Raw genomic sequence first — 26,796 nt, forward strand, 5'->3', positions numbered from 1 at the left:
CTCTTCCCTGCAGCTGCACTGGGCGTCCTTCCTCTTAGGAGTCTTTGCCAGCGGGGGAGGGACGAGTGCTGTGGCTGCGTCATTTAGTTAGCATTATTTAGTTAAGGTACACACAGTTCTCCACACACTGCTTGCAGGTGCACTGCCTCTGCTAAGAATGGTCCGTCCGCAACCTTCGCCCGTCCCTTCCTCTGTCTCACAGGGGTCCCTCTGAGGACAGCTGACAGAGTCACATACTGAAACACAAAACAAAAGGGCAATGTTGGCTTTAACAGGAAAGTCCTTGGACTCCACTGAGCTGTAAGAGCCTGTTTCTGTTCAGGGGCATGAGATGGTGGGGACTGGGGACATGGTCATGGGCGAATCTCTGTGGGATGGGGACGGTGCTAGGAAGGTGAGGCAGAGGAGAGGGAGCGGTGCCGATGCGGGAGAGTGAGGCCTCTCTGAAGACGGGACTCAGCAGAGGATGGGAGGGAGAGTCTGGGGGAGAGACTGCTGGGCGGAGGGTGGCAGGTGCAAAGGACCCGCGGCGGACCTGTTCTGAGTGTGCAGCATAGCGGGAGCCCAGTGTGGCTGGGGTGGAGAGAGGAGTGGTCAGAGGCCAGGAGCAGAAGCTTTGAGGTCAGCTCAGACCCAGCACCAACGGAAAGGTCTTCGGCTTTTTTCTGACTTGGGAAGCCCTTGGAAGCCACTTAACGGTCTCTGATCGGGCTTGGAGTCTAACGTGCTCCCTCTGGTGGCTGTGCTGAGAATTGGCCACAGAGGCTGAGGGGAGGGGCCTCGCCTCCCAGGAAGGAGCCTGGAAGGAGGCTGAGGTCTGGGTCTTTCTTGAGGACGACAAGAGGATTTGCCGATGGATTGTCTGGGGGTGGGGGAGCGAGCAGGAGAGGAGGCACCTGCAAACCCGACGCTGTCACGTACTGAGCCGGGGAAGCAGAGGAAGTCGCAGGTGCGGTGGGCGCGGCTGAGCAGCCACGTGGAGAGGCAGGTGTGGCCGGTCGAGCTGCGTCTGTGTGTGCGTCCGAGTCACCAGCTGGCCTGTTCTAGAGCCTGGGGTGGAGAAGGTGGGACTGAGGTGGGGTCCGCTGTTGTGGGTCCTGCTGCCGGCACGCACACGCTCCGGCCTGGCCAGGACACCCAGAGTTCGGACCTCGGAATTATGCAACGCACACCGTGCAGAAAGACTGGTCGTCCTGGAGCTGGAAGGCCATGACCTGGTCCCTGAAATGATAACTTCAGTGTCTCCATGACTGAACGTGTGCCGTAGCAGTAGAAGTAGGTCTGGTGTCACATAGAACCGGCCGACTCAGCCTTACACACTGCTGGTTGTGCGTCCTTGGGTTGGTTATGTCACCTCCTTGAGCCTTGCTCTCCACATCTGAGAAATGGGCATGACGATCCTACTTTGCAAGGGCCCGGCAGGTGGAAAGCACTCCGTGGCTAGTGGCCCCTGTGCCCTTCTCCCCTCCCCATCCCCTCCCCCACCCTTCCCTTCCCCCATCCCCTCCCCCACCCTTCCCTCCCCCGTCCTCTCTCCTCTTCCATGTCCTTCTTCCTCCTGCCTGCCTCTTGCCACCTTCTCCTCCTGCCCCACATCTCCAGGTCATCTTTCTGCCACCAGTGATGGTGTACTCGACGTGCTTTCCACAGCCCAGGATCCCACAGTCTCGGCTCTCCTGGGGCAGAATGGGAAAACCCCTCGGATGCGGAGTTGCCAGGGCACTTGCATTCCTGGTGGTTGGGGTTGCCTTCTGTGCCTGCCCCTGGTGTTCAGGGTGTGCCTTCCATTTGCACTGATTGTTGGGATCTGAGAAGGGCTGCTCCTGGGGTTTGAGGTGCTGGCATCAGTGGAGGAATGCTGTGCAGTCGGTCGGTCTCCTCTGTCCTGAGCCCCCTCCCAGGCTGCATCCTCCACTGGCTGGAGCAAGCATTTCTTGTTGGTGTGGTCCACGGGAGCTGGACAGCACTTGTCAGCCTCCTCCCAAGGCACCTAGCACAAGGGACAGTGACTGCCAAGGTAGTGCTCAGGGGAGCCCTGGGGGCAGATCTTCCTTCGAGCCGGTCCTTGCCGACTCCTGCCCTCCTCCATTCTTGGATGTCTAACGGAAGTGCAGTGCGAGCCACATGTGTACGTCTCCTGGTGGTCACATTTTAAAGGAACACATGAAATTGTAATAACCCGTTGTACTTAACTCTTTGTAAAATGTCGTGTCAGCATGTGGCACTGGCCATGTTTCAAGGGCTCACCGGTCACAAGGGGCTCGTGGACAGAGCGGCTCTGGACATCACCCTTTGTGGGCGGGTTGGGGCTGTTCTGTGGCTCAATAGTCTAAATTTAAACCCAGCCTTCGTCTCTCACTAGTAGTGTGGCCCTGGGGAAGTTTCCTAAGTGTCTATAAACTCAGCTTCCTCAGTGGTAAGACGGGCCTGTGAATATCTACATCATACGATTTGGGGAAGGATTAGATAATGTGGTGAATTGTCTTTGGTGTAATAGAGACTCAGCCTGCTGGCTTCTGCTCTGCTTCCTGGTTGTTTCAAACAGGGGCTAGAAGCCGGAGCATCTGGTTGGAAAGCCGGTTCCACAGCTTCCTGTGTGTTTAGTCGATGCCTTTGTTCCTCCTCTGTAAAGTGGAGATGATAGCAGTGTATACAGCATATGGTTCTTCGGAGGTCAAGTGAGTTAATAATTATAAAGCAGTTTCAACAGTGCCTGGCAGGTGATGCTAAGGAAGTGTTTGTTAGATACAAACAAATAACTGTCATGATAAAAACACTCAGCAAGCCAGGTGTACAAGGAAACTACTCAGCATAGTACAATCATGTATAAAAAACCCACAATGAACTTCATAGGCATTGCTGAAGGACTGAAAGCTTTTCTGTTGGCAAGGACGCCTGCCTTCACCACTTCTGTTCCCTGGATTCTTGGGAGTCCCGTAAATTTAACTCTGTTCACAGAGGATGTGATCTTGTATGTAGGACATCTGAAGATTTCACAAACATCATTAGAACCGGAAAATTCATTCAGCAAAGTAGCAGGATGCAAGGTTAGCATGAAAAATCAGATGCATCTCTTTACACTAGCAAAAAGGAAGTCAGTAAAACAGTCCCATTTACAATACTATCAAAAATAAAGTACTTACGAATAAACGTGACAAGGAGATGAAAAATATGTACACCGAAAACTACAGGTCATTAGAAGAAAGAAGTTAGATATAAGCAAATAGAAAGACATCCCATGTTCATGGACTAAAAGACAATATTCATAAGCTGTCAGTCCTACCCAAAATGATCTGCAGATTCAACATGACCGCTGTCAAAATCCTAATAAATTGTCTTTTGCAGAAATGGAAAAACCATTCCTAAAACTCACATGGAGTCCCAAAGGACCCCAAATAGTTTCAGCTGGGGAAGAGAAAAATGTTCTGGAGATGGTTGGTGGTAATATTGGCCCATTATGCATGTGTTTAATATTTCTAAACTGTACACTTAAGCATGGCTAAGGTGGTCAGTTTTATGTTTGTGTATTTTACCACACACAGAAATGAAACACCGGAATTGTTGGTTTTATCGTTAGTGTGGGTCACTTGCTCTGTGCAGTCATAGCTGTCCTGAGCTCTGAGTGCTGTAGTCCAGGTAACCTGATGAGTGAGATCTAAGCGCGCTGGTATAGTTGACCAGTCTCTGGGGCTGGAGCATCTTGTTGACTTGCTCTACACATTTTATGAGGTGCCTACTGTGTGCTAGGGGATATGCCAGCCCCTCGTGTGGTTCCAACACCCAGTGTGAGGCCTCTTAATTGGCTTCAAACATAGCTGTGGTCTTCCTGAGTTACTTAACGACCCTGGGTAATGAGGTGTCTCAGTCTCAATATTTGCTTAATGCTTTATTCATGGGCACAAAACAGTGGTAATGTTCGTTTCAGGGGAACTTTAATGATGTATGTGTCTGGTGAAGTCCCCAGCTCCTGACCCTTAGGTGCCAGATATGTTTGGGTCCATGTGAAATGTTTTGCATCACTTGCAAGAAAAAAAAAAGAGGTGCTGTTTTTCCCTTTCCAAAAAGAAGAGGTATTTTGCAGCCAAACTTTGTTCTCCTGTGGAAAATTTGTCAGAACTGTAGAAAGCAAACACGTAGAAGTTTCCAGTGCTTCTCCTAGAGGAAGGCGTTGGACTCTTCACAACCAGAATGATGGTCCTCGTCCCCCACTTGTGATCTGTTTATCCGTCCATCGACCCCTCCCATCTTTCCAGCCGTCCATTTATCCGTCTGTCCATCTGCTCATCCGTACACTCACCTACTCGTCTACCCATCTGTCCCTTCGTCCACCTACCCGCCACCTCGTCTGTTCTCCCGCCATCTAGCCACTTATCCGTCCGTCTGTCCGTCCTTCCATCCAGTCACCCATCTGCAGACCCGTCTGTCCGTCTGCCCGTCTCCCCATTCATCCCTCCATCCTTCCGTTCCTGCGCCACTGACTCATTTGTCTGTCTCTCCATCCATCCGTCCGTCCGTCCGTCCGTCCGTCCATCCGTCCAGGCATCACAGGCCTAGGACTGCTCTATCTCACCGGTGCTGGGGTCAGCATTGAGTCTAGCCAGCTGGGCAAGGCCAGTACTTCACTTTTCTGAGTCTCTGTTTCTTCACCTGTCAGTTGAGACCAGGCTGTTGACACGCTTAGCCCTATGCCTGGCCTACAGTGAGCGAGGGTTCCTTACCCGTAGCCACAGCCGCCATCTTCAGTAATAACAGCATACTCTGGAAGAGGTGTGTTATCAGCCCATTTTACAGAAGAGGAGCCCGAGGTGGAGTGCTCTGGCTCTGTTGCCTTTCAGAGTGCTGACGTGAAATGTGCAGGAGCTGGGCTAGACTCCTGGGACTGCCCCTTGCTACCTGAATGACCGTGACTTCTTTTTGATCCTTGGGGCCCCTGAGGGCCCAGGTTCCACGGGCTGGCCTGGGAGGAAGCCAGACAAGGTGATTTTCTACCTCTGGAAGCAGTGAGAAGATTAAAAACCAAACGATTATCACTTCATTTATTTTCCTATGAAAATCAAAATTTTCCTGTTTTCCTCCTTTGCTTCCCAGTGCCCTCAAACCACTCCAAGCACAGTGCGTGGGGGGTCTCTAAGCTTCTCTCTTCTTTCTGTCCTCCCAGGGGAGCGAGACTGATCGTGACCTGACCCCGCAGAGAGCCTTGCTTGTGCAGTCCCAAATCCTTCCTTCCTAAACCGAGTTTGAGACCACCTGAACAGAATGTCGTGCTGCTTTGATTTCTTGGTTGAGTTTTTGACATGCCTGTGAGGCCTGAGGCTGCCGATGCGTGGAGATGCTTACCCTGGCCAGAGGGAGGCGTCGCGCCTTCGTCACTCACGCGCCAGCTGTCCTGCAGATGCCCCGCCCGGTCCCAGCCTTCCGGGGACTACTGGCCCTGCTGCCCGCCGGTTGGTGCCAGCCACGTGACGCTGCAGCATGGGAAGATGTGGCTGCCCCCACCTGTGCTCCCAGATGGTGTTTTTGGAAACAGACCTCCCCAGGTCATGGCATCCAGCCTCCGCAGTGCCCTCGGATCCCACCTCCCGGAATTCATGCCCTGAGCAGTCCCTCGTGCAGCACCAGGGTGGGTCCGAGGACTAATGGAGTTTGCTGTGTCACTTCCAAGATTAGGTCATAAAAGGCACTGTGGTTTCTGTCTTGGTGGCTCTCCTCCCCTCTCCCCCTCCCCTCCTCGTCCTTCTCCTTGTAGGGCAGTTGTCCCTGGATTCCGGACTCTCGGAGACCTGTGAGATGACAGACACTTGTTGCTCGAAACTGCTGACTTCCGAGGGATTTGTTGTGCAGCAGCGGGAACTAAACCGCATGTCCTGTCTCTGCAGGACGTATCTTGGATGCAGGGAGAGCCAGGAATGTTCTCTCACTTGAAGCCCCAGCCCGCATGGGAGGACGCTCCCCTGCGTGCTCAGGAGCCTGAGCCGGTGCTTCCAAGGGGTGAGCTGGGGCCACCTTTGCTGCAGTGACTCGCGACTGTGACAGGAATGGAAACGGGGAGGGGATGCCGACGGGTGTTCGCTGAAGTCCGCAGGGACGGCGGTCCTGTTCACTGCGCTCCCTCTGCCTGCTCCACAGACTTGGAAACACGCCGGTCGTCCTCCCTGAAGGAGGTCACGGGGGGCCTGGCAACCGCAGTGACTTGTCCAAGGTCACACAGCCAGGCCGTGAGGGACGGCGGGCTCAGCCCAGGGATGTCTCCTGGCAAAGGGGTGACAGATATGGAAGGGACAGGGTCTCAGAGCTCGAAGGCACCGAGCTTCCGTGGACTGTGACCGTAGTCTCAGGCAGAAGCTGAGGTTGAAGACCAGCAGAGTCTTTTTCTCTCAGGTGTGTGAGTGACGGGAGAAAACTTGAAAGACGTTCGGATTGAATCCCATTTAGTCCTACCGCGGATAAGTCGCCTGCTCTGGGAAGAAGAGGAGTCCAGGAGGGACCAAAAATTACCCAGAAAGCTGGAGCCTGTCAGTGTTCGTCAGTGCCGCGCCTGAAGATTGGGCCTTGCGGTGACCTGGGGCTGCCCTGGTCGCCGCCTCCGTGTGGGCTCTGGGCCTGCAGCTTCGGCCTCCCCTTCCTCCGGGAGAGGTAGCTGGCCGGGCGTCAGCTCCCCGCTGCTCTTGTGGGAGTCAGCCTCATTTTTTAAGTGAAGTTTGTGTTTTGTGATAATTCTAGATTTACTGAAAAGTTGCGGTGATGGCGCGGAGGGTCCGGTGCCCGGCTTCCCCGCGTGCCGACCGCTGCCCGGCGAGAGCCCGGACGGAGAGGTGTGAGTGCACCACGGTTAACCCGACCGGAGAGTCTGCTTTCCCCAGCGTCTCCCCCGACGTGTTTGGTTTTCTGTCCTGGGGTTCAGTTCAGGAGGCCACGGCCCGTTTCTCCCGCGCGTGTTGAGGGAGCCTGAGCTGCCCTGCGGTCCCTGGCCTGGAGCCCAAGTCCTGCTGCTGCCCAGGCGGCCGCTCAGCGCCCCCCGGACGGCGGCTGCGCTCCCTCTTCCCGCCTGAGCCCGTTCCCGCAGGTGGTGCGGAGGTCGCGGGGGCCGCCGCTCACCTGCCGGTGGGGCTGCCCGGAGCTGCGTGTCCCGAGTGAGGATGCGCCCATGTCTCCGCTCTGGGGTCTGCCAGCGGGGTCTGGTGCAGGCGCGGGGCGGGAGGGGTGCAGTTGGTGCGCAGAGTGTTTCTCTCCTGACGTCCGTGCGCACCCCGGGAGCGGCTGTATCTGAACTGCAGCGGGAGGTGGGGTGTTTGCTCTCCGCCAGCCACACTCCCCTGCAGGCGGTGGTGGCGATGGGGTAAGCGGAGCGCGTGCTTCCTCTGTCCCAGGCCCTGTGTTGACTCAGCCACGTGCTTCCTTACCGCAGCTCCGCGACGTGGGGCACAATCGCCATGTGAATTTTATGGGCGACAGACTGAGAACTCAGATGAGGAGAGGGGCCTTCGCCTGGCTCCCACAGCTGGTCCGTTTCCTTGAAGAGAGAAGCCTGTGTTCTGGGGCGAGGTAGAGCTCACCCGGCCTTAACCTGTCAGAGGTGCTGCGCCTCAGGCCAGGCCCTCCTGCTCCTGGTCCCCCGGCCCCCCGACCCCCCGGTCCCGTGATCCCTGTTGGGCTCTGGCAACCCTGCGGACTGTGGGATTTATTCCAAGGGGTTTGGGGCAAGAGCAGGATTGAGTGTGACTGCACAGAGGGGGCAGATGGGGAGGTCAAACGTCGCATGCCCACGAGAATTTCTGCCTGATTTAGGAGTTTGGATGTTCTTCCCTTCGGTGGGTGAGGTCTCTGTGTGCCAGAGGTGCACATTACCATTGGGGTTTCAAAGGAGTAGTTGCCGTACCCCTAAAGGAACACCTCATTGACTGCAGGAATAGATTCTTCCTTCTGGCGGGGTGCAGTTCCCAGTCATCTGGGCCCTCTGGCTCGCGACAGAAACCCTGTCATCCAGGCCTCTCCTGGCCCCACGCCCCAGGTCTCCGGGCCGCTCATTGTTCATTTCCGGCCTTCTCTCCTTGCTCGCTCGCTGTTTCTGTCAGGAGAGCCAGCCCTCCCTGCCTCCGTTTCCCTGCAGAGCCCTTTTCCGGTGGATGCTGTGCCTGGGCCCTGCCTCATCCTCGCTGTACCCGTCTTCCTGCTACCGCCATCCTGGAAGGCTCTGGAGGGCAGCGCTGTGTCTCTCCGTGTTCCCGGAGCTTGACCCAGCACTGGGAGTAGAGGTGGGGCACGAAGTTCTGCCATGAACCATTGCCTCTTAAAACGAGCAGGTCTGTAGCCCAGAGGAATTTTATGTCTCCCTGCTCCTCCTTGAGAATTGTAGGAGCTCCTTAGGCAGTATTTCCGGCCAAGGCCATGATGCAACACTCTGTGTGCTGAGCTGCGCTGGCTGAGACACGCCATCCTAGTGCTCCCTGCCTGCAGCCCTCGGGGTGGGTCTGTCTCCCTTCTGTGGAGAAGATTATGGAGACGAGGTACTTGTCCAGGGCCCCGAAGCTGTCCGGCACTGCTGCTGATTCCGAGGCCTTGCGGGGCCTGGAAGGATCGCCGAGGGCCGAAGAGGATGGTGGGGCCGGGCCTGCAGGGTTCGAGGTACCCCTGCTCCCTGACACCGTCTCTCTCTGCCTCTCCGCCGCCCACCCCGCATCAGCAGCCTGGGTGGTGTCAACATTATAAAGAGATAAGCCAGTTTTTGGTGAACTCTGAAATTTGGTAAATTCTGCAAGTTAGTGGGTCATAGAATAAATGGTTTCTTTGGGGGACATGGCGTGAAAGTAGCTCACCCTAGTTAGGGCTGCTGTTAGCCCATGCAGTGGGCGACAGGGACTTGATTCTGTTGGGGACTTTGTGAGGAACTCTGTAGGATGAACCTAGAATTTGTCTGCCGGAGGCAGAAGGGGTGAGTGCTTTTCCACTGGCTCTGGCCTGTTGGTGAAGGGCGGTCCCACTGGCTGACGTGTCTTCGGCACTTCTGTGATGAGTGGGCTTCCGGGGGCAGTGGCAGAGGAGCTGAGCAGAAAGCAGGGTGTGCACAGTGCAGTGAGGTGCCGCTGGCCGCAGCAGAAGCTGTCGGAGCAGACTGGTGGGCAGGGGGGGAGCCCACGGGCAGGCTGGGCCCCGCACGCCAGCCTCAGAGATCCACCGGCTCTCCCCAGACATGCCTGGTTCCCCACCACCCGCTTTGTGCAAGCACCGCCTCTCAGCTGGGTCATGTTTCTTCCGTGCAAAATGAACAGTGGGTAATACTGACCAGTATCTCCGTTAAAGATCTTCCCGTGGCCCTTATGTGCTGCCCTTCGCCTAGGATTCATGATTCTGCGTGGCTTACTGGATTCATGGTACCATCATTTCATATTAGATTTATTAGGCTCCCCGTAGTAATTAGGTGTCGGGGCAGGATGGAGAGTACTTGCCGGCCAGTTCGCCGTGGAGTTCGTGTGTGGTTTATGCATTCGTCTTGAAGCCGGCCGGACTGAGAGCCTTCCCAGGGTCCGACACAGCAGTGTCGTCACAGATCCATGTGCACTACAGATGTTGGGGGATTAGAAATTTCCTTTTCTCAACATAAGCTGCGGTTCTCTTTGTCCCTTTTCCTGGGTAAAATTATTTTTCCTGGCTGCCATTGCCCACTAAACTGCCCGCCGCGTTTACAGGCTCCTGGGAGGGAAACTGAGTTTCTGGAGGTGGGATTGTTTATAGATTACATTCCAGGTCAGGACTTGAAGACAAAAAGCTAGCTGGAGGTTAACCCACATCCTTGGGAGCCCCATCTGGGAAATCTGCATTCTGCTGTTTGCGGTTCTGCAGGAAACCCAAGCCGCCGTAGAACGAATGGGCTGTCTGCTGCGACTGGCTCCTTCAGCAGATACTCCACGCACTTAATGCTTGTCAGGCCTGGGCTCCGTAGCGCGCACGTGTGACCTCATGTACCTTCTCTCTGACCCTGCAACGTGGGCAGGGCACTCACTCTTCGATGCGGTTGGCTTTGTCAAAGACATGTAACAGTTCCCTCTAACCCCTACCTTTGTGATATTTTTCTCTGACAGTTCACTTATACATGTACTATGAATCCATAATGCATTCTTATTATATTTTCATGAAGCAGTTACTGATGTTTCTTGGCTGTCCTAGGGTTTAGAATATGCAGTCTTAATTTTCAGTCTACCTTCAGATAATGCACTGATTCACATACAGTGACTGGCCTCCCACCCTCTGCTGTGCGGTCATGGAACTTTTATATAGGCCACACACCCATAGTCCTTTGCTTCTGTTTTTGCTTTACACACTCAACATTCCAGAGTGATTAAGAAGGTCTTCCCTTCCCTAAAGGTCTTCCCTTTTTTTATTTTAATTTTTAAAAAGATTTTATATATTTGAGATAGAGCATGTGCGCAAGTGGGAAGAGGGGTGGAGGGAGGGGGAAAAGCAGGTTTTCTGCTGAGTGGGGCACCCAGTGTGGGACTCAGTCCCAGGACCCTGGGACCATGACCTGACCCAAAGGCAGATTCTTAGTTGACTGAGCCACCCAGGCCCCTCTCTTCCCTTCATTTTAACAATTTCCAGAGCTCTTCATTTCTCTGTGTAGATCCGAGTTTCCATCTTGTTTTATATTCCTTGTACTTGAAAAACTCCACTTTAATATCTTATAGCAGGGATCTTTTGGTAATCAATTACCTCAGATTTTGTTTTTCTGAAAAAAAATTTTAAATTCTTTCATTTAGGAAAGGTATTTTTGCTGGGGGTAGAATTCTGTGTTGAGCATTGTTCTTTTCTCTCGGCCCTTAAGCAAGGGCACTTCATTGTCCTCTGAATTGCGTAGTTTCCGATGAGCAGTCTGCTGTCATTCTCCTGGTCTCTTAATTTCTTTGGCCTGCTTTAATGATTTTCTCTTTCTCTTTCAGTATTTTGCATATTATGTATCTACCCCCCCCCTTTTTTTTTCCTCCAATAAATAATCCTGCTTGGAATTCTCTGAGCTTTTTGGATTTGTGACTTAATATCTTTCATTACGTTTGTACAATTCTCGGCTGTCGCCTCAGATATATCTTCTACACCATTGTGTCCCTCCTCTTCCTCCCGGGGTTTCAGTTACACATATGTTGAATTATTTCTGTTGTCCCAAGTGTATTTAAAACTTTATTGTCATCATGATCTTCGTTCCCCCCCACTCCCAGCCCCCTCATTCTTTTCCTCTTTGTATTAGAGTTTGGACAATTTCTATTGACCCATCTTCACCCATTCTTTTCCTAGCGGTAAGAGTCTCGTGACGGTCATAGTCAAGACGTTCTCCATCATGGCACTGTGTATTTTATTTCATGGGATTCACCCCCTTTTCTTCCACCATCTCAGGCACGAGTCTCCTGGACTCATGACTGTTCACGTACTCCTCCTCCTTCTTCCTTTTGTATAAGGTGGGAAGAGAAATCTGGGATTTACTACTCTGTTTACTATGTGTTATAAAACACGTCCACATCTTTGTATTTAAAGGTTGTTTCTTACAGACAGTGTGTCACTAGTTTTCTGTTTAGTTGGATCAGAAGATGGTGATTTTTCTGAACCTGCTCAACGTTGAGGACAGCATCAGATATACTCTTTGGCCATATAATCAGAGCTACAAGGACTGTAGCTCACGGCACTTTTTGGAGCTCCTTCCCGGAGTGCGTCCCTTGACTCTGATCATGACACGACATCACACAAGCCCACACCCAAGGACACACTACACAAGAACTGGCCCAAGAAGACCAGAAAGACTTAGGAATGTTCCTGATGAGAGGAGGTCTAGGGAGATAGTCCCGTGGAGTGCAGCGCACGGTCTCGGGTGTCTTGCATGCGAAGGACACTGACAAGGACACTTGACACTTGGTAGATTAGACAGTGATGTTCTATCCTGGAATTTCCCGTTGTGAGGCGCTATCCTGAGTTGAGAACAAGAATGTCCTTGTTTCAAGGACATACACATGGATGTCCTTAGGGACTAAAGCATCGTCATGTCTGCGTGGCCGCTTACTATTCAACGGCTCTGGAAACAAAGGCACAAAGACAAGAAGATAAGACAAAAGTCGGAAAATGTTAATGTTGGTGCTGTCCAGGTTAAGGGGATACGGGAAGTTTTTGTACTCCCAAGCTTTTCCACAAGTCTGAAACTGCATCAGACTCCTAAGTCTAAAAAGGAAGGAAAGAATCCTCCCTGCCTTAAAAAAAAGCCACACGACCCCTGAGCACCTCGGCAAGTGTCCTTGATGGCGTTTGATGCATCAGTTGCCACCTTGCGGCCTCGCTGCGTGGTCGGCTCGAGTCACTCCGGCCGCAGCGTCCAGAGCAGCCAACAGACTGCTCTGGAACACCAAGCAAGTGCTTCCTCTCTCGGCGTCGCCTGCCTCCAGGCCTCACTTGGCTCCTCTCAGGGCTTGCTGCCTTTTTTCCTGAGCTGTGCTTGAAAACAGCCACTTCTGTGGGGCATGTCTTGGGTGTCAGGTAGTTTATAATCTTCACATTGACCTTATTTTCGATCTTCTTTCTGTCATTCAGATGAGAATGCAGGCCCAGAGAGATGAAACAAGAGCCGCACTCGGCAGTGGGTCTGTCCAGCTCCGTCCACGCGCCGTCCACTGTCCACTCCTGCACCGCACTCTCGTGCACACCGGTTTGCCGGGCGTCAGCCATGCGGGAGTTCTCGGTGGGTAGGGCCCTCACTCTGCTCTTCCCCGATGGACCCCGACCGTCTGGCTCAGTGCTGCCCTGTGGGAGGAACTCTCTAAACACCTTCGGAGGAGGGACCATTGTGGGGCTGAGCACACTTAAGACATGGGCACTGGATTGAACATTGGCTCAAATTCTAGCTGTGTTGACCTTGGGCAAGTTAATTAGTACCTCTGGGACACAGTGTCTGTATCTGTAAGATACAGGTTGTGCTCTTACCTCATGAGCCTGTGGTGAAGATCTACTGACACAAGACATGCAAAGTGTGTGTCGCGGTCCCCGGTGTACTGTAGACGTTCAGTCCCTATTGAAGGAACGAGAGAATGGATTAATGTTCCAAGTGGCCTCTCTGTCTGGGGGACTCCTGCTCCTCCTGTAAGTGCTTACTGGAAGTTCTGTGGAGAGACTTGCCTGAAAGCTTCAAGGTGCTGCAGCGGAATTTGTGGGAGTATACTGATGTTTTTATTTGTGTGTTTCTGCTGTGCCCGCTGTTCTGTAAGCGCTGGGCGGGCAGGCCTACCCGCTGACCGACTGACCTCATTCTGCTTCAGCACGCATTTACTGGGGCTCTCCCCTCTGCCGGGCCCTGTGCTAGATTTCTTCCCTGAGCCCCCAACCTGGCTCGTGGCCGGTACTGCCTTTTGCTCTCTCCCGGGTGCTGGCCATCTCACCTGGCCCCCGGAGGCATGGTGTCCTCTGGCTCGTGGGCCCATGGGGGGTAACCTTCGGAACGCTGCCGTAGAGAAGGGAGCCCAGGCGGGCCAGTCCAGCCTCCTCTCCCGTGAGCCCCTCGCGCCCACGCTCACTTCCTCTCCTCGTGGGGCCTGGGACGCTGCAGTGCTCAGGATGTCTCCAGGACGGCCTGTTCTCCAGACGCCTCCGAGGGGAAACACGAGCTGTCCTGTGCCTGCTGACCAGGAGGTGGCGCTGTCCCACACTTTATGGGCCCCGAAGAGAAATCCGTGTTTTATCCCCAGAATGCTGCTTTAAGATGAGGGGGACGTTCTGGGCATTTGAGCTAGTTATCTGAAGAAAGAGAGAATCCTGAAAATCAAACGAGTTAAAGCTTCCGTTCAGATCTGTACCTGAGTTTTGAGTTCTGCTCACGTGAGAGCCTGTTTTATAGGTTCTCATCGTTGTCGTTCTGCGGGGTGTTTTTGTGTTCTGTCTTCCAGCGCAGCCTGGAAATCCCTCGGGCGAGGCTGGCGGCGTTGAGAATCCACCGCTGTTTCTCGGCGTGATGGAGAACGTGGGCCCTGGCCCGTGTCCTCGCGCTTCGTCCCCGGGCGGGCCATGAGGGTCCTCTGACGCCCGGCTTCCTCATCCGAGACCTGGAGGTGGGGGCCGGATGCCAGTGGGTTGTTGAGAGTTTGAGATGCTGAGGCCTGTGTGGGAGGAAGCACGCAGTGACCGGTGCGGTCTTGGTGGTGCTGTCCCCAAAGGTGGGGGGCGCCTCCCACGCGCTCCTTTCCCCCGACGGGCTGGTCACTGCGGGGAGGAGGAGAGGGCCCGGACCCAAGGGGAGGGATGTGGGTCCTCGGTTCTGGGGGACACGGAGGGAGAGGGATGTGTTCTTTCCGGGCGTGCTGGCGTAGGTGGCGGGTGGGAGCCGCACAGAAACACGGCCTCAGGCGCGGCCTCGTGCAAAAGACGTCTGCGCGGGCGTGGACGTCGACTGTGGGCAGGGCCCCCTGGAGGGACATACGTACCTTCATTTATTTATTTAGGTTTTATTTAAATTCTAGTCAGTTAACACACAGTGCAGTGTTGTTTTTTGGAGTAGAATTCAGTGATTCAGGACTCCCATGCGGCGCTCAGGGCTTCTCACAAGGGCCCTCCTACCGCCCACCCCCCATCTGGCCCATCCCCCACCCCGCCCTCCAGCCATCCTCCGAGTGTGTCCTGGAGTTGAGAGTCTCTTTGGTCTGTTTCCCTCTCCCTGTTTTCCCCCTTTTCCCTTAGGTTCATCTGTTTTGTTTCTTAAATTCTTTGAGTAAAAATCACGTTATCATTGTCTTTCTCTGATCAAGACTTACTTTGTTTAGCATAATGCCCTGTAGCTCCATCGCCGTCCTCGCAAGCGCGGCGAGCTTTCATCCTTCCTGTGGCTGAGTGATATTCCGCTGTCTGGATACCCCACATCTTCTCAGTCCGGTCGTCTGCTGATGGACGTCTGGGTTCTTTCCATAGTTCGGCTATTGTGGACGTGGCTGCTGTAAACATTGGGGTGCACGTGCCCCTCCGGATCACTACATCTGTATCTTTGGGGTGAATACCCAGTAGTGCGATTGCTGGGTCGTGGGGTGGCTCTACTGTCAACTTTCTGAGGACCCGCCATGCTGCTCTCCAGAGCGGCCGCGCCAGCTTGCGTTCCCGCCAGCAGAATACGAGGGTTCCCCTTTCTCCGCATCCTCACCAGCATCTGTTGTTTTGCAGGAGGGACTTTTATTTACTTATTTTTTTTATTATGTTCGTCACCATAGAGTCCATCAGTAGTTTCTGATGTCTAGTTCCGTGACTGACTATTTGTGTGTAACGCCTGGCGCTCATCACAACACGCGCTCTCCTTGGTTCCCGTCACCCGGCTTCCCCATCCCCCGCCCACTTCCGACTCCGAAACCTTCACTCTGATTTCCTGCCCGTTCAGTTTTCCCTCCCTTCCCCCAGTGTCCTCCGTGCTATGCCTGATGTGACCCATATGAGTGGAACCACACGATAACTGACTCTCTGCTTGACTTCACTCAGCATCATCTTCTCCGGTCCCGTCCTTGTAGATGCAAAAGTTGGGTGTTCATCCTTTCTGATGCCGCGTGATACTCCGCCGTGTCTATGGACCACATCTTCTTCATCCGTTCGTCTGCTGCACGGCGTCTCGGCTCCTCCCACAGTTTGGCTGCTGTGAACATTGGGGAGCATGTGCAGGAGGGACTTGGAAACCATGGCAAAGAAATCCCTTAGCGCTGGCGACAAAGCTGCGTTGCTTCAGCATTTGCTCTCTTGAAACAAGGTGAGAGGAGCGGGTCCCCAGTGGGTTTCCTCAGAACCTTGGAATTTCAGCGTTAAATTGTGCAAAAGGAGAAGAAGGATCCAGTTCGGTGAATCTACTGTTCCCGTTTCGTGGACCTCCCGCCCCGCCTCTGTGACTTCCTCCTTCTCTAGGCGAGTCTTCTTCTGCTCCTTCAGGGAGCCCTCGGCCCCTCACTCAGACAGAAGCCCGGCCTGCCTCCCCTAGGCCCCGACATCCTGCCTCCCGGCCACCCCTTCCCTCTTCACCTTCCTGGCCCTACCCAGCAGGGTTTTGGCAGAGTCCGCTGTTCCTCCTTGGCTCTTCTCTGGAGGGCTCTCTAAATTGTTTCGAAAAGTGTTGGGCGAACTCAGTAAACAGATGTGGGAACGCGGGGGTCCCCGTCATTTCCCCCAGAATTCGAGTCCGCCAGAGGTGGTTGCCATTCTCAGGGGCTCTTTCTTTCTCTGCGCACGCATGCACGCACACACACCCGTGCACACGCGGTCCGGACCTGTAGTCCCTCCTGAGGTGACTCTCTGCATGCTGCTGTATGGCTTTCTGTCGAGGGGTGGGCAGCAGTGAGGGCCAGTTTGATTTACTGTGGCAGCGCCGGTGCCGGTGCCAGGGGTGTTTGGGCTCCAGACAGGGACGTCCTGGCTGCCTGGCTGTGTCCAGAGGGCGACAGGCAGCACCCACTGGCGGAAGCACCCTTGCACGGCCACGATGTGCAGAAAGGGGCTGGGTGACCTGTTCCTCATCACAGACCATCTCGTCGCAAGGCTGAGGGAGGGCTGGGGCCCGGCGTCGGCCCTGCAGAACACGTGTTGGTTTTTACGCTCGGCACTGAAAAGCCATTAAATGGGGAGGAAGCCTGTGCCCCTTCCCAGCACAGTCACGCCCGCCGTCCCCAGGCACCTCACAGAGCGGCTTTTGTCCGCCGCCCGCAGCGCAGAGCTGGAGTGGCAGACTGTCGGAGCGCGCATTTCAGATTTCCTGGCTTCCGGCAGCTGCGCCGCTCACATGGCAGCACTTCATCCCAGTGTTTCCTCCCCTTGCCCGGCCCCCCGGCCCCCCGGCCCCCCGGCCCCTGGTAGAGCAGACCTTGCTGCCCTTCCTCCGCCCCCAATGGAGAGGGTGTTTATGATTTTTCTCTCGTGTATGTGCCATTGCACAAAGCCCTCCTGGACAGGTCCAGGGGCCTGCTCAGGCGGCCGGGAGTTCCTGGGCTTTAGTTGAATGGAAGTATTTTTTTTTACAGATTTTATTTATTTATTTGATAGAGAGATCGCAAGTAGGCAGAGAGGCAGGCAGAGAGAGAGGGGGAAACAGACTCCCTGCCAACCAGAGAGCCGGACACAGGGCTTGATCCCAGGACCCTGAGATCATGACCTGAGCCGAAGGCAGAGGCTTAACCCACTGAGCCACCCAGCTGCCCCTTACTGTCATCTTTTATTAAAGAATGATTTGTCCTGGGTGAGCAAATGTGACATCTAAAATGTACAACTTGAATTTTCTTTTCATTGCTTACTAACTTTGTAGAAGCAGTTGCTTAGCAAGACAGTCCCTGTGACATGGGCCGTGCCGAGAAGGTGCCCACACCGTCACGTCTGTGTTCTCTAAGGATGCATGTCTACATGTGTCCAGAAACATCTATATTTTGCTCAGTGTGCCGGAGTATCCCACACAGTATTTTGTGGAGAGAAAGCCGCGCGCGTGTCAGAGCACGATCCTTTCCCCTTTCCTTCCATGGGTCGCACCTGCTAGCGTCTCAGTTAAGGCTCGGTTCATGTTGCCCTGGGATCTGACCCCTGAGCTGTATCTGATACCTTGAAGAGACCGCCCTGGCTGGTGTGATGGTCAGTTTCATGTGTGGACTTGGCCAGGCTCTAGTTCCCAGCTCCCTGACCAGCTCCCTGACCAAACGCTCACCTGTCTTGCTGAGAAGGCTTTTGGCAGATGTGGTCAGCCTCTAGTCAGGAGGCTTCGAGTAGCCTAGAGCGTCTGGGGAGGCCTCCTCCAACCAGGCGAGGGGCTTAAGAGCAAAATCTGAGGTTTCTGTGAGATGAAGAAATTCAGCTTCAAGACTGAAGCCTGAGTGTGCAGCCTTCTGTCCACCAGACAAATCTAAGGCTTGCTGGGCCCCACAATCCTGCAAGCCCATTTCTTAAGACCAGTCTCCTTCTATATACAGCTGACCCTTGAGGAACACGGGAGCTGGAGGTGTGGACTCCCCGTGGAGTCGAAAATCCATGTGTAATTTTTGACGCCTCCAAAGCTTTACTACTAATGGTCTGCTGTTGACCTGAGTCCTCACTGATAACCTAAACAGCACATATTTTGTATGTTTCACAAATTACATATTGCATTCTTGAAAGAAGCTAGAGAAGCAGAAATGGTAATAAAATCACAAGGAAGAGAAAATGGTTTATGGTTCTGTACTGTGTTTATCAAAGAAATCCGTGTGTAAGCAGACCTACGCGGTTCTGGGACCCGTCATTCAAGGGTCAGCTGTATGTATCTCCTGTCGGTTCTGTTTCTTCGGAGAGCGACTGCCTGACCCCCGCTGGGGTGGGCGTGGGGTCTCAGGCTTGACTATGTAAGAGGACAGAAGCCTCAGGCTGCCCAGGGTCTAGGAAAATCAGCAATGAGCTTCTCTGTGCCTCTCTGGGACCTCATGGGGATGTTTTCCCACGAGCATGTGTGTTTGTGCTGGGGCCAGGGGGAGTGGCGCATGGCACAGCTATTCCAGTGTCACATGTGGTCCTCCCCTGAAACAGCTACCACGCTGTGGCCATGGATAGAGGGACCCAGGACAGGGTGCCTTGGACAGGGGCCTCCCGGGAGGGCCACAGAACTTCTGATGGACAAGGGCCAAGTAAGTATCGGTGAGACAGAATCTGAGTGGGAGGCCGCGGAACCATGCCGCACAGCAACACACAGACGTCGATCAGCACGCCTTGCGGCCACGCTGCCCACCCCAGTTCCTCCACGAGCTGGAAACAGAGCAAGCTGGTTAGCCCTTCCGGCTGCAGGTGTAAGAAGGGGGTCAAATTAATCCCTACCTTTGGGGTTCTGGGGAGTGGACATGTTGATGCTGGTGAGGCCCCGAGAAAGCTGCCCACTTTGAGACTCTGTGTAAGGACATGTGACAGGTTCCTGTCTTGTCACGGTGTGGAGCTTGGCTCACGCTCCAGCCTGCCACACGCAGGCTCTGTGGCTTTAGGCCAGCTCCCTAACCTCTCTGAGCCGCTGCACTGAAGGGAGGTGAGGAGCCCACGCCGCCTCCTCGGCGTGTGGCGGTGGGCGAGGGCGATGGAAGCCTGTGCGCGCTGCCCAGCCCACGGGACGCCCGCACGCGTCAGCACACCTGCTCTGCTGGCACCGTCGGGGTCTGAGCCGGTGAGGACGGAGTCGGACGCCTAGTGTGGGGAACGGAAGCTGGTGCGGCCCGCGCCTGCCCTCGCGCGGCCCTGAGAGGGAGTGTCGCCTGAACCGGGTCCCCGGGCGTCCCGCCCCTGCACCCTCACTTCTCCTGCTTTGCCAGGGCCGGGGCTCCAGTCCCGCCACAGACCGCAACCTGCCGCTGCCCTCCCGGGTCGTGCGAGCTCTTGGGAGGCAGTGGCCGCCCGTGTTCGTTGGGCGCCATCCTCCATGGCACCCAGGAGGTGCCACGTAAGTGCTCACAGACGGGGAATGAATAAGGGCGGGAGGGGACGCGAGCCGTGACGCGGTTTCCGCGCTGGAAGCTGCCGTCGGCAAGGCGCCTGCAGAGGACGGGCTGCAGAGCCGTCTGTGTCCCCTGGGCACGGGGAGCCGTGCTGGGAGCCGGAGGGCCGCGCGGTGTCGCCCTGAGACCACGTTTGGACGAAAGGTCGCATATGGAATGGTTCCATTTCTACGGAACATCCGGAATAGGTGACTCTTCAGGGACAGAAAGCTGGGGTCCACCAGGGCACGGAGAGAGGAGGACGGGGAGTGGCGGCCGCACCCCCGGGCTTCCTTTTGGGAGATGAAAAGTGTCTCGGAAGTAGATGGAGGTGACATCTGCGAACCCGTGAGTGTACCCAGTGCCACTCCGTTGTGCGCCGCAGACGCGTGGAAGTGGTCAGTTGCGTGGTGTGTGTGTTTCACCGCACGCCCTGAGCAGACCGGTGTGGCGGGCTCTGGGCATGTGTGACCGAAGGTCGGTTGTCGGCTCTGGGGTCGATGGGGGGTTAGACACCCAAACTGCAGCACGGTTTGACCTTCATTTCTGCTCTTCTGCTCCTGCCCTTTGATGCGTCACCAGCACCGGCTGCCACTCGGTGGCAAACAGGGCTGAGGAAGCTTCTAGCGGGACCATGTGCTTAGTGGTCCTCTTAGTGCTGGGGACGAGCAGCCCCCAGAAGACAGCTGTGTGTATCTGGGCTGGGCGGGCCAACGTTTCAGAGCCACACGCCCCACGTCATCGGTCAGCAGGAGGCTGGGAGCCGGGTCTCCACTGTCTTTTGGAATAAGTGTCCCCCAACAATACCCCAGCTCTCCAGGGCACTTCTCCCTCTGTGTCGTTTTCAGACTTAATTCTGAGTAACTAGTTTTTCCTCCCCTCCAAAGCCTCCTGGATGCCTACAGACACCTGGACCAGCTGGCAGAGTTCACCGGCGATGCAGAAGCGCCAGCAGGGGGGTGTGTTTGGGAGGTGGGGAGGCAGATACGGACACGGCACACCTGGGAAAGTATCACGTGTGCGGACCTTGGGACGGCGCTCAGGGGAGGTGCTTCCGTGAGGAAGCCCGAGTATTCATGCTGGGGCAGGGCGATGGGCTAGGTCTCCACAGCACCATCCCGATGGCCCCTGCATCCTTCCGAGAAGTGGGCGGTTAGCCGCTGTCTCGGGGCTGCGTGGGCTCGCCGGCCGGATCGTCTGAGGTGATGTGATGCACAGGTGTGTGGAGAGTGTTCTGTGGGTTTGCAAGTCCGTAGGTGCCGACGAAGTAATGGGTCCTGGTTGGTTCTCCAGCTGCGGGAACATCTGTTCAGCTTTTGAGTGAGAGCCAGCAGGAGATCTCCTGCCTGATCCCCAAAGATAGCTTTACCTGCCGCTCAGGAGAGCGGTGGTGAGAACTCTAAAACAAACAAACAGAAAACCCAACTTCAAACGGGATTGTTGTCCTGGGGGAGATTTCTTTCCCAGCCTTAATTTTGGGATTAATTTGTTTTAGAAGTTCCTTGGCTGCTGTCCGTGTGTGTGTGTGTAAGAAAAAACACACTAAGAAGAAAGTGTGTGTTCTTCTGACTGCTGTTACCGGCCGCTTCTTCTCTACCTTGAGGCTAGCTCGAGCGAGAGCGTCTCCCACCTCTGCCTCTCGTCTGAAGACGCGGGGCTCAGAAAGCGGGACCAGGGGCTGGACTGTCCCGAGCCTCGTTCCTGCGGCGCCAGACACGTCCTCACTGGTGTGGCGTGAGCACCTTATTCTCAACCCAAACTGATCCCGTTTAATCAGATACAGAGGCAGGAGCTGGAGTTCCCTGATGTCCGGCTGCAGCCCCTTTATTATTCCTCATCTGGACACCGTGTCTCTCTGCACTGAATGTCGCACCTGTTTCCTGTTCCTGGGCCGTCTTTGCTGTGCAACTCCCCCCTCTGACTTTACTAATTTTAATCTTAGGTATGGGTCACCAAAGACTCTTTCTTTTTTTTTTTTTCCCCAAAGATTTTATTTATTTATTTGACAGAGATCACAAGCAGGCAGAGAGGCAGGCAGAGAGAGAGAGAGGTGGAAGCAGGTTCCCTGCTTAGCAGAGAGCCCGATGCGGAACTCGATCCCAGGACCCTGAGATCATGACCTGAGCTAAAGGCAGAGGCTTAACCCACTGAGCCACCCAGGCGCCCCAAGACTTTTTCTAATGATTCTTGAGTTCTTGTGATCTAATAGGGGCATTAGTTATACAGGAGTTTCTTTTTTGTTTTGATTTTCATTTGGGGGTTTATTACTTTATAGATTATATAAGCGATGCAGGAACATATAGTTGATCCTTGAACAACACGGGTTTGAACTGTGTTAGTCCACTTACATGTAGACTTCTAAAAAGTTTATCTTTTGGGAGAGTGTGGGGGCAGGGCAGAGGGACAGAGAGAGAGAGAGAGAGAGAGAGAGAGAGAGAGCGGTAAGCAGGCTCTGTGCTAGTGGGAAGCCTGACACGGAGCTCTGTCCCGTGACCCGGAGATCACGACCTCAGCTGAAATCAGAGTCTGATGCTCAACCAGCAGAACCACCCAGGTGTCCACCCCCCGTTTCTTTTTCCGGAAACGCAGTCCAGTAGCTGTGCGGTTTTCCTGATGACATTTTCCTTCCCCTAGCTGCTTGTCCCGTGAGAGTGCGGTGTGCGGTGTGGGTAACGTGCACACTGCGTCTCGACCGACTGTTTGTGCTGTCCGTGAGGCTTCTGGTCAGCCGTGGGCTGCCAGTAGTTAGCTCTGGGGGCGTCAGAGGTCATACATGGAGTTTTGACTGTGTGGGAGTCAGCTGCCCCAACTCCCATGTTGTTCAAGGGTCAGATGTATTTTCGGGACCAAGGATTCAAATGATCCTGAAGTTCAGAACAAAATGTGCTGCCCTTGCCTCCGGGGGGATCACACGCGTGGTTTAGCTGCTGCTTTCCTGGCTCCTTCCGCAGCACTCGCGTGTGTGTGGATAGTAAGACTTCTCGAGTTCACCCCACTATGCATATGCGGTGGCCGGCCGGCATTTCTGAGCACCTGCCGTGCGCCAGCTGTGATGTTGGGAGCTGCAGATCCAATCCTGAGCAGAAACGGCCCTGCCCTCCGCACAGGCTGTGGGCGCCTTGTGCTGGGCCGTAGCTCCCTCCCGCTTCACAAGGTACCCGTGCCTTTGCTCCAAGGCCCTCCTCATTCCTCTACGCTTCAGTGTGTGCGGGTCACACATGGGTTTTGATGGACGTGAGCTGAGTTCCAGGTGATTTGCCCTTATGAAAAGCAACGCGTCTAAGGTCTTTGCTGACATCTCTTTGAAGGCCTGGGTGTTTAATAGGATTTAAAGATTAAGTGTGGATGGCAAGACAGAACACCCTGGCCTTCAGAGAGATGAAAGTCATGTTTGAACACTGTGTTGCAGTTTCCAAAACAGAGTCTTCAAGTACCGGGTCTCCCTGTGTCCTCACTGCCAACCTGGGAAGCAGGCACGGATGCTTCTCCCAGATTGTGGATGAGAAACTGAGGCTCAGAGAGGTCAAGAAACCGGCCTTGGTTTCTGAATCCAGCTTTGGATTCAGGTGTGAGACTCGTCCACGAACTTTCCATGACGACTCTGGCATTTGGCTTTCTGTGCTCCAGGTTTGATCTCCGGGAGCACCGTGACCCCGAGGAACGGAGGAGTCCGGGCCCTTCCTCACGTCCAGTGGTTGGTTTCACACCTGGACCAAGGACCGTTCCTGTCCTAGGGGTGCTAAGCCACGACTCCTTTGGAGCGTGATGATATCCCAGTAGGAGGAATTTCCAGGCCTCCGTCTTCGGCATCTCATGTGGCCCTGACCCCTGGGGAAGGGAAGACTGTTCGGGGAGGGAAGGCGCCCTCTGAGTGCTTTCGTCAGACACACGTCACTCTGCTGCATTTATTTTTCTGGAAGGTGAACACTTTCCAATAGTCAGAGCAGGGGTCCCTCACTTTTGAGAGCTTTTGGCATGTTGCTGTTTAAAATTTAAGTATGTGGAGCATCCTACATGGACATGGCCTTTTGGCTTCTTATGGGAAGGTTTTTTTTTTTAGATTGAATTTATTTGACAGAGAGATCACAAGTAGATGGGGAAGCAGGCTCCCTGCTGAGCAGAGAACCCAACGTGGGGCTCGATCCCAGGACCCTGGGATCATGACCCGAGCTGAAGGCCGAGGCTTAACTCTCTGAGCCATCCAGGTTAGGAAGGTTTAAATGTGTTTTCACTGTAATCCCTGGGGGACAGGAACGGCTGTTTGTTCTGTCCCTGGGCCTTCAGGAAACCTGGCCCGGACCACCTGTGGGAAATGAGCCTGAGCCCCGAGCTCCCCTGGGAGGTGGCAGCCGGCACCTTCTCTGCGCTGCATGACCCCGTCTTCCTCGGGGTCGTCCTCGGGAGCAGCAGCTGAGCGGCGCAGCAGGCGCAGATCGGCGAGTCCCTGGGTCCTGGGGCGGGAGGCTTTCACCCTGGCCTCCTGTTCCGAGGCAGAGAGCTCCAAGTGGGCTGTTGGGGTTGACATCAGAATTTTATAGACGTGTTTGGTTTTGTGCTCTGTGCCACGGGAGAAGTTGCAGCTGACGCTCGCAGTGTCCCGGGTCCTGTTGCGCGGCTCTGCTCTCAGCCCGTCAATGGGAGGACCCAGCTGCTCCTTCCCCAGAACGTGGGAGCTGTTACTACACACTGAGATGTCAAGTCACTTGCTCAGGGTCCCCGTGAGGAGGACGGTTGGGCTGGGATTCAGACCCAGGCCGGGGGCTCCCGTGGGCTCCCCATGACTGGGGAAGGGCTCAGAATGGCTCCGAACCGTGAGCTCGGTCAGTGAGTGCCAGGGTGATGGAGGACCTCCTCGGTAGCCGGACACGGGAACGAGTGCCCCTACGGGTGATCATGGCGTGCAGCGGAGGACAGCAGCAGGACTGTGCGAGGCCTGGGGGGTGAAGGGTGCGCGTAACTTTGACGGACGTAGGACAGTGTCAAGAAAGTTTCCTCCAGGAGGTCGGCAGCGGCAGGAAGGGGTATTTGCTGGGAATGGGTGATGTCGGGGTGTACTTGGTGGAGAGCATGACACACGCAGTGCCTTCTGGGAAACTCTCCGCTGGGCAGTGCAGAGGCAGAGGGCAGCTGCCCTTGGTTAGCTTGGCCTGGGCAGGTTCTTAATCAGAACCCCTTACAAAAGCAGACCATGGGAATGATCCCTCTGGGCCTGGATGCTCAGCTGCTTCCTGTTTCTAGGGGGCAAGTGGGCAGAGGTCCTTGCTGACAGGGTTGGATGTGGAACTCTTCTCTCTGCCAGACCAGGGGTTCTCACCTGCTTCCAGGTGGCCTCTGTCCGTGGCCACGGAGTGCTGCAGACAAAGGCCTCTCAGCCGCCCTGGGGCTGTTGTGGCTCAGCCAGTTTCATCCCTCTCCCCACAGAGGCCCAGGAGCACTAAGTGAAGCGCACCCCAGGGCAGAGGTCAGGGCCAGGTTCTTCACCGGCATCCGTCACAAGGCGACTGCCGGCTGGTGCAGGAAGTGGGCAGGTTCCAGCTGGTTCCATCCCAGCGGCCGCAGACAAACCATCCTTGCATGTTTGCTCTGTGGCCCGGGCCCAGGACAGCACACAGAAGGGCCCCCGCAGAATGCTCCTCTCCCTGAGCCTGCGCTGGGCTGTTTTCCTCTGGCTTCCAGGGCTGATGCCAAAAGGCTCCTCAGCTGGATTCAGGGGGCTCTGCCCTGGGGGATGCAAAGATGTTTGGGCCTGGAGGGGCTGTGTGTGATTTGGAAAGGTACAGAATGGTTTAGTAATTACTTCCACATGCGGCGACCTCGGTCCTCCGCTCACCTGAACCTCCGCCTCCTGCCAGACTTGGTTCGTCTGCGCCGGGTGCTGCACTTGCCGTCTCCTGCCCGGCGGGCCCTTGGCCAGTGCAGCCCTCTTCTGCTCTGCCCACCCCCGCCTGGGCTTGGAGTGAGCTCTAGGGGCACCTCGTGAAGGACGGACTCCTTTCTTGGCTTGTTTTCAAGCTTTTCTCTTCAGCGACCGCACAGAGAGGGGCCCTGCTTGTTTTTCTTGCTGAGACCTCCTGCCGGTCAGTTCTTCCCCAGACAGAGGCGCCGTGATCCCCCGGGCCCTGCCAGGACTGCAGGGAGCAGAGGCTCTTCACTAGGGAGAGGGCTCCGGCAGACACACTGGCCTCCGGGGCTCACAGCCCATGTGGATGGGGCTGTTTTCCAGGTGATGGTACAGAGACCCAGCTCACATTTCTGTGCTAGGATGACTCCCACCCATTTCGTGGATTAGGAGCCCGAGGTCATGGAGTTATCACATAGGTGGAATTCACATCCACAGTCTGTGAACTAGGCAGTGCAATAGAAATGTCATTTGAGCTAGAAGCATAATCCAAAATTTCCCAGTAGGCACGTTATAAATAGTGTATGTGAAATTAATTTCAATAATATAATTTAACTCAGCATATCCAAAATAGCATCCATTCAACATGTGAACAGTATTAAAATACTAATGAGAATTACAGGCTGAATGTGTGTGTCCCCAGATTGACAGCGCGATGGTATTTGGAGGTGATCAGGGCTTTCTGGAGGTGATGAGATGTGGTCTTGGGTCCTTACAAGAAGATGCAGAGACCTGTGTGGTGTCATCATATTGTACCCCCGAGACTAATTGAGTGTAGTTATACCTCAGGTAAAAAAAAAAAAAAAAAAAAAAAAAGACCAGAGCCTCCTCCCGGCCAGGTGAGGACCCAGCAAGCGCCAGTAACACTCACTGCTCAGGGTTCCTTAGTGCCTGCCGCACACCACACTGTCTTTGCAGGGCAGGAAGCTGAAGCAGGGTGACGAGTTCAAGTTGACTTGAGGTCCGTCTGTGGCTATTTCCATGTATTTTTGTAATCGTGGAGATAAAGTAAGTTTCCGTCATCAGAGACCAAGAAAAAGTGGTTATACGGGTCCTTAGTCTCTTGCTTTTACTTGCTTGGAGTGGCTCTGGTTTTTTTTTCTTCTTCCCTCTAGAAGTTTATTATGTCTTTTAATAGCAAAAAATATTGCAGTGGAACAATGGGGAAATATTGAAATCATACCATAAAAACACTAAGTTGTCCTCAGAGGCAAATTTACGCCCATGTGGGTTAGTAGTTTGCATGAAACATACAGCGAAACGGCATTGTTTTCAGTGCTGATGACGCACATCAGTCAGCGAAGCACTTTCTAAAATAGAGCTTAGGCCTTTACGCGAACTCACTGTGCCCTGGTTTGTAAGCTGGGAAAGCACGGAAGCGGGAAAATGGTAGAAGAGGGAAGAAGAGTTAAAACGTGCTTCTTCCCGTGATGTAATGCCGCTGGGTTTTACCAT

The 26,796-nt window shown here is 54.7% G+C and overlaps 1 protein-coding gene and 1 long non-coding RNA gene across 2 annotated transcripts in view; both read left to right on the forward strand.

Moving 5' to 3' along the window:
* Positions 1–955: 955 nt before the first annotated feature.
* On the forward strand, positions 956–12,644 carry LOC309853534. The gene is made up of 3 exons (XR_014305799.1): positions 956–1,275; positions 5,159–5,988; positions 12,559–12,644. It is a non-coding gene; the product is annotated as an uncharacterized lncRNA (long non-coding RNA).
* A 75-nt stretch (positions 12,645–12,719) lies between these two features.
* LOC309853521 (uncharacterized protein) overlaps positions 12,720–26,796 on the forward strand; it is a 450,528-nt gene continuing 436,451 nt past the window's right edge. Inside the window, exon 1 of the mRNA XM_082711637.1 lies at positions 12,720–15,736. The gene's annotated coding sequence lies outside the window, so the exon portion shown is untranslated. The remainder of the gene's footprint in view (positions 15,737–26,796) is intronic.

Source organism: Mustela nivalis (genome assembly GCF_964662115.1).
Source record: "Mustela nivalis genome assembly, chromosome: 18".
NCBI lineage: Eukaryota > Metazoa > Chordata > Mammalia > Carnivora > Mustelidae > Mustela > Mustela nivalis.